Raw genomic sequence first — 7,942 nt, 5'->3', positions numbered from 1 at the left:
ATGGATAGAAAATAAAAGCACCGAACAAAGAAAGAGAAGAAACTGCCTTGGAGAATGCACAGTGACACTTGAGTGTGGGTGGTTGGTTGGAATGCACAGTGACACTTGAGTGTGGGTGGTTGGTTTCTTTTGCTTTTTAATTTGGTTGATTAAAAAGCTTGATGAAATCTTATTGGACTGTATTACAAATCTTGATTTTTATATTGTTTTACAATGAATTGAAATTTATTCTTCATTTCCATGTCCTGCCAAACAAATCAACTAAATTATTTTTTGTTGTGTTTAATACAGTGTGGTGTCATATGTATGGCCATATGTAGAGCCCACACTTGATTTTGGAGATGATGTTGCCTTTAAAGCATTCAGAGTGATGACACTCTTTGCAGTAAACCATGTGGAAAAAGAATTCCAATGACATGTGTCCTTTGCTATGTATAACTGATTTGGTGCCTTACCCTTTCTGATTTTGCCCTTGCACGGACACACTATTCTTTTGTACTCCTCCTTAGTAATTCGTCCATGTTTCCCCATTTTGTAGGATTTCTTTTTGATTTTCAGGTCATTACAAAACTTCTGATGGAGCCCTTGGCCTCTTACTATTCTTCCTCTCTTTCCTTTGCATTGGCAGTTGTGCCTTTAATATTGTCTCCTGGAGAAACTGCCAGCTTTCCTGAACTCCTTTATGCCTTAGACGTTTTCCCCATGGGTCGCTACCTACCAATTCTCTGAGGATGTTAAAGTCTGCTTTTGGCAGTCCTTCTCCTGTCATTCTCATTCCTTCCTTTCCTTAGAATCATGAAATCTATCCTTCATGATCCCTTTCACCCAAATCACCTTCCACCTTCACATTCACAACCAGCTCCTCCCTGCTGGTCAGAATCAAGTCTACAGTGGCTGTCCCCCCAGTTTCTTCCTCCATTTTCTGAAACAAAGCATTGTCCCCAGTACATTCCAGAAACTTATTGGGTAATTTGGGGTTTTACCATTTCCTTTTTCAGCAGATGTCTGGGTAGGTAAAGTCCCCCATTACAATCAGGATTTGTGTTTTGCATATTTCTGTTGTTTGTTCTAGAAATGCCTCCTCTCCCTCCTCTTCCTGATTTGGTGGTCTGTAATAGACCCCTACCAGGACCTCACCCCTGTTTATTCCCTCTTTTATCTTTACTCAGAGACTTTCAACTGCTCTGCTTCTCACCTCCTTCTGGACCTCTGTAGCCAGACAGCCAGCCCCCCCCCCCCCTCAGACCAGCATTGCTGGAAACACAGGAGGAAGCAGGAACAGGGCACTTAACATATATTCCAGCACAGCTTTTGAAGCTGTGAAAGCACAGGTGTGCTGCTACAATGTGCCTCTGGGAGCAGATACAAGGATTAAGCTCACAGCAGGCAGAGGCCCTGTGACAGACATGGCTCTTAGCCCCTACTAAATAGCGTGATGCACACACACCAACATCCTAGGTGGGAAAATATTTACCCTGATAAAAGAAATGTCCAGTAGTCGAAACTTATTGTTTCTCTCCCTTGCAAGTGTAAACTACTCTTGCAAAAGCTGGCGTCACCCCGACAGACCAGCCTCAATTTGGCATAAGAAAGGAGAAAGAGAATAAAGGAGTACAGAGGTATAAGTAGGGGACCTACAGCACCATGATTTTTGAGTGCTTTTCACTATCTATCTGCTGGTCAGATAAGTGACAGCCTCCCAAGGCTTCTGCAGCTAAGAGGGTCCCTACGCCTTGTCCCTTATTCGTCTTTCCGCGGAATTGAGTGACCGATCCTGGCTTGGCACCGCTGGAATCGAGAGATGCAAGGAGGGTAAGAAGCACCCACACCTGATCTCCTATCTTTAGTGTACACGTATTTTGAAATAGAGCTCTATACTTTGTTTTCTTTCTTTGGGATTGTGGCTTCAGTTTTGTAACTTGTTTGTGTGTGTAACATCTCTACATTTAAATAAGTAGGCACTAGCAATTTTGTAACCACATGATTAGAATCTAGCTTAATAAATTTTGGTAACCATTTATGCATAAGCCTGACTTGTTTTCTCTGGTTTACTGTAAAGCAGCCAACACAATTAAAGAACCTCAGCCGTTTTGGCTCTAAAGCCTGGCCATTAGGTGAGAGTACTAAGAGCCTAGCGTTGAGTTGTGCCGCCTCCACGGGGCAAACTCTTGGGGCACCTGTCAGTCAATCCTGGCTGCCCGCTGCGAAGGAGCTCTGAGCTCTAGCAGTTAAAGTCACGGGTGTGGAGAGGCTCTTAGTGCTGCCATTGGGGCACCTGTCAGTCAGTATTGACTGCCCGCTGCGAAGGAGCTCTGAGCTCTAGCAGTTAAAGTCACGGGTGGTTAGGACCTTGGGGCATCCGTCAGCCTAGCCCGGGCTGCCCGCCGCGAAGGGACAGTGCGTCCTAGCGGTTAAAGTCACGGATGGTATAAACGGGCATAGCTGGCACCTCACCAAACATCCTTGGCCGTCGGCTAACAACCTCAGAACAGGTTTACAATGCAATATGTCCTCTCTTTTTTTTCCTGCCTGTGCTTCCTCAACAAGCTATAGCCCTCTATACCAATAGTCCAGTCATGAGATTTATCCCATCAAGTATCTGTGATGCAGTTAAGCTCAGTTAAGATTTATGTTCTAAAACTCCCAGTTCTTACTGTTTATTCCCCATTAGTATTCCTCCTTGCTTGTGTGTACAGACATCTAAGATGTTAAGCAGATGCCCCCATGGATTTCCCTCTTGTTTCTCCTATAATTCTACTGCAATTTTCCACATCTACTTCTCCCCACACAGCTAGTCCTCTATTAAGGCCACCTTTTTTTACCTGGTGGCTTTTTTCACCTGCCCCCTCTGAACTTAGTTTTAAGCTCTTCTCCTAAGGTTGGTGAGTCAGTGCATGAAGATGTTCTTCTCCTTCTTGGTCAGACGGACCCCATCTCTTCCCAGCAAACCTCCTTCCTGCAATAGCATCCCATGGTAGAGGAAGTCAAAGCCTCCCAGAGACCCATCTTCATAACCCTATTCTGTGGGCATGCCTACCATTGAGTGTGTATTGAGCAGAAAGAACACTCAGTGCAGGAGACAAGGGGACTGAGTTAAACTGCAGATGTCAGGTTCACAAACTTCCATTTTCCGTGACTAATCTCTTAAGCTAGTGAGGATGGCCACGGTATAAAAATATTTCTGGAGATCAGCATGTGATTATTTGTATTGCAGTACTGCCTCACAGTCCCAGTCACAGAGTAGGATCCCATTGCGCTCGGACCAGCAGAAACAGAGAACAAGATGGTCCTTAACTGTCATTAATTAATTAACACATCTTAACAGCACAACAAACAGACAAGAGGATAATAAAGCAAGCAAAAAAGCCCCCTTTGACCAGGTACCAGCAGATAACTAATATAGAGCTACCTATTTCGGGAACTTTCTTCCTGATTCAGGGTTTGATGTGACTCAGCCCCTGTTCCATGCCATTGTGTAAACTGGGGACTCGTACATTTGCACAAGATGGAAAGTATCCAGTGGCACACCGTTGAGGCCTACTCCAGTTTTAGTACATAAACAGCAGGCCACTCTGCAAGAAGCTAAGGGCATGGTCAGCACAGAGAGTTTGCCTGTCTCTGTGCTGGTGTTCTGCACCCCTCACTGTCTACACCTGGCTCCATAAAGTCGGGCCTTTCAAAAATGCAGCATCAGGTAGGAGCACAGGTAATTGTAAGAATGCTTGCTCATTGCAGCTGTTACCATCCGGGCAAGGCATCCACATATAAGTCCACTACGGATGGACCAGTGATGGGAAGAGTGTTCATGCATGTGACAAGTAACACCATGAACTATGTAATGCCACAGAATAAATTAAGATCAAGAACAGAACAAGAGTATGTGTGGCAAAGCCATGACAAACACTGTGCAGGCATCAAGGAGCTCATAAATTAGCACATCATCACCCCAACACTGCCTCAGCTTGACTTAGAGCTTGGGCAACAGTAGACCCTCAAAAGAAGGAGGCCACAGCTTTACACCCGTGGTCACTGTGATGTTAACTGGCTGAATTTGACAAGAGCTGGATCAGAGGTTGACTTTGAGTGTATTTACAGGGGGCAAGGTTTTCACAACACAAGCCTTGTGCACACACACAAATAGTGTTCTGCAGCAGTGCAAGTTGAGCTGCAGCAATGAGCAGCGGGATCCTGCTTGGGCTCGTAATTCATACACTTCTCTCACTAATGAGGATCAACAGATCAACCCATACTGAATGCAGCTTGACAATATACCATCACTTAAAACACATTACAGTCAGAGAGGATGATAAATATTCCATTTATACACATTATGTACAAGGCCCAAAATGACTGAGGGTGCAAGAAAACAAAGCTGGTAAATACAGAAAATGCATTTGTCATAAATATAAAGGGAAGGGTAAACCCCTTTAAAATCCCTCCTGGCCAGAGGAAACATCCTCTCATCCGCAAAGGGTTAAGAAGCTAAAGGTAACCTCGTTGGCACCTGACCAAAATGACCAATGAGGAGACAAGATCCTTTCAAAAGCTGGGAGGAGGGAGAAAAAACAAAGGGTCTGTGTCTCTGTCTCTGTCTGCTGCTTGTGCTGGGGACAGAACAGGACTGGAGTCTGAGAACTTTTAGTAAGTAATCTAGCTAGGTATGTGTTAGATTATGATTTCTTTAAATGGCTGAGAAGAGTTGTGCTGAATAGAATGACTATTCTTGTCTGTGTGTCTTTTTTGTAACTTAAGGTTTTGCCTAGAGGGATTCTCTATGTTTTGAATCTAATTACCCTGTAAGGTATCTACCATCCTGATTTTACAGAGGTATTCCTTTCCTTCTATTAAAAGTCTTCTTGTAAGAAAACTGAAAGCTTTTTCATTGTTCTAAGATCCAAGGGTGTGGGTCTGTGGTCACCTATGCAAATTGGTGAGGATTTTTACCAAACCTTCCCCAGGAAGTGGGGTGCAAGAGTTGGGAGGATTTGGGGGGGAAAGACGTATCCAAACTACGTTTCCCAGTAAACCCAGTTAAAGTTTGGTGGTGGCAGTGGAAATTCCAAGGGCAAAGGGTCAAATTAATTTGTACCTTGGGGAAGTTTTAACCTAAGCTGGTAAAAGTAAGCTTAGGAGGTTTTCATGCAGGTCCCCACATCTGTACCCTAGAGTTCAGAGTGGGGAAGGAACCTTGACAGCATTACTGAAAAAACAGCTGCAGATTGACTCCTGCTAGCAAGAAGCTTCTGTACAATGTACAGTAAGATATTGGGCTTAACCCAACGCAGGGCTAGGCTGAATTAAAGTCAGTCAAAGTTTTGTCTGAGTAGGGTATGAGGCCCAGCTCCTCAAAGGTCTTTAGACTCCTAACTTCCACTGAAATCAGTCTAAATACCTACTGTAGAATTTGACCCAATAACAACAATAATAATAACAGTTTGCATTTCTAGAGAGATTTTCTTCTTCAAAGCATTTTACACACATGTTTTCTCACTCTCTGCTTCAAATAAAAGCCATTATTGACAGACAATTATATTTTTCCATCACAGCACAGACAAATAGGAGAGTGAAGAGAACACAGTTCATTAATGGGATTTTAAGCAGGTTCTCGTATGGAAAAAAAATTAAAGATCCAGCACTCAGAAGATGACTCTGCTTAGCTGTGTGCCTTGTGGCTTAAAGCAGAATTCCAAGAACATGACTTCGCTTTTTGAAATGGTTTCTCAATTAATGACAACTCAAAATATCTGCTTCCACCTAGTGGTGCGAGTTTGAATAACATGTGTTGTTTGTATTCCCTGTTTTCGATATCTTTGCCTAAAAGATAAAATACATCCGAATCTACTGAGACAATTCACACTTCTGCACAAAGCCACAACAGCACTAAGAATGTATATCTTTGTTAGCAAATAGGGAGAAGGAAAATTGTTAGCAAATTAGGGAGAAGGAAAAGGATAATCTCAGAAAGAGGCTCTCTCTTTCTCCTTCACTTTATTCTATCTAGGTTTTTCTATGGTTCTCATCAATGAAGTATCTGAGCAGCTTCCTCTAGTACATTAATAATATGACTCACATCTGTCATGGTAATATCTTTTATTGGACTAACTCCTGTTGGTGAAAGGACTGCACAGAGTTCTTCCAGAGTGAAGTCCCGGATGACTGGAAAAGGGCTAATGTAGTGCCAATCTTTAAAAAAGGGAAGAAGGAGGATCCTGGGAACTAAAGGCCAGTCAGCCTCACCTCAGTCCCTGGAAAAATCATGGAGCAGGTCCTCAAAGAATCAATCCTGAAGCACTTGCATGAGAGGAAAGTGATCAGGAACAGCCAGCATGGATTCACCAAGGGAAGGTCATGCCTGACTAATCTAATCGCCTTTTATGATGAGATGACTGGTTCTGTGGATGAAGGGAAAGCAGTGTCATGTTGAGGGAGCATTGAGGGAGCTGGGATTGTTTAGCCTGCAGAAGAGAAGAATGAGGGGGGATTTGATAGCTGCTTTCAACTACCTGAAAGGGGGTTCCAAAGAGGATGGCTCTAGACTGTTCTCAATGGTAGCAGATGACAGAACGAGGAGTAATGGTCTCAAGTTGCAGTGGGGGAGGTTTAGATTGGATATTAGGAAAAACTTTTTCACTAAGAGGGTGGTGAAAGACTGGAATGCGTTACCTAGGGAGGTGGTAGAATCTCCTTCCTTAGAGGTTTTTAAGGTCAGGCTTGACAAAGCCCTGGCTGGGATGATTTAACTGGGAATTGGTCCTGCTTCGAGCAGGGGGTTGGACTAGATGACCTTCTGGGGTCCCTTCCAACCCTGATATTCTATGATTCTATGATTCTATGATTCCTTCAGGTCCTTGAAAGGTTATTTCTTTCACCAACAGACGTTGGTCCAACAGAAGATATTACCTCAGCTAGGGTGACCAGATGTCCTAAGTTTATAGGGACAGTCCAGATATTCGGGGTTTAGGCGCCTATCAATCCCACCCCACCCCCATCACGATTTTTCATACTTACTATCTGGTCACCCTCTCCCTCACCCACCTTGTCTCTCTAATAGCCTCGGAATGACATGGGAGTTTGTTCTCCTGTCACAGACTGTCCCCTGAGAAAGCTCTATCTACTGCACAGACAAGCCTCATCCTTAGAGTAGAAAACTTCATGGTGCCTGAGAAATAGGCCCTGTCAGCCACAACCCTAATCCCAGGGATTTACCTGATATTTTAGATATACTGGGCCCTGGCCACTGAGCCCCTGGAAGAGAAGGACTGCGACCTGGAACCTGACTTGATGTGTTCACGTTGCAGAAGTATGTACACAGCGTCTGAAGGCAAGCAACAAACAACACTTCAATGGTCACTGAATGAGGGGCCTGTGGAAAAAAATAGTACAATTGTGCAATTAAAGACTGTGTCAAAATGCACGTGCACAGGACTCAGACTCCCTGAATCCTGGCATTTCCAAACTTTCCATTGCTCAGTTTTGCAAACTTACTAATTGTTATTTTAATTCCGGTTTTTTTATATTTGTTGGGCGTCTAAAGATATAAAAATACAGACATGGATTCATATCATTGTCGTGCAAACATCCCCATTTCATTGTTTGTTTTTAAAGAAAAAAGTACAGGACTAGGTTCTGGCAATTTCTGTATTGAGCTGTAAAGAAAGGTATTTTTAAGGGGTTTGAACTATCGAAACAGAGGCACAGAGATTGTCTCACATAGGGAGGAGTGGGTGATGCAGTGCACACTTTCCCAAGCCAGCAGAGTTGCTGGACCCCAAGAGATTCCCCCTCTATTCCTGAGCCAACCTTGGCCAGAAGCAAGCAGACAGAAGGACAAAAGTAGCTCTCCATTTTAATAAAGGCTCTTGTAACTTCCTGGGTCAACTGGTCCCTTCCATTCTTTAGCTGACTATTACTCAGGCTCTTTTCTTACTGGGGAACTTGAATT

At 43.7% G+C, this 7,942-nt stretch overlaps 1 long non-coding RNA gene across 1 annotated transcript; it reads left to right on the top strand.

The window, feature by feature from the left end:
* Positions 1–4,590: 4,590 nt before the first annotated feature.
* Positions 4,591–7,559, top strand: LOC142069688 (uncharacterized). The gene is made up of 2 exons (XR_012665639.1): positions 4,591–4,641; positions 7,219–7,559. It is a non-coding gene; the product is annotated as an uncharacterized LOC142069688 (long non-coding RNA).
* The last annotated feature ends 383 nt before the right edge of the window (positions 7,560–7,942 follow it).

This window comes from Caretta caretta, chromosome 20, assembly GCF_965140235.1.
Source record: "Caretta caretta isolate rCarCar2 chromosome 20, rCarCar1.hap1, whole genome shotgun sequence".
Classification (NCBI taxonomy): Eukaryota; Metazoa; Chordata; order Testudines; family Cheloniidae; genus Caretta; species Caretta caretta.
The sequence above is the reverse complement of the archived record's forward strand: the minus strand, read 5'-3'. Positions and strand labels throughout refer to the sequence as shown.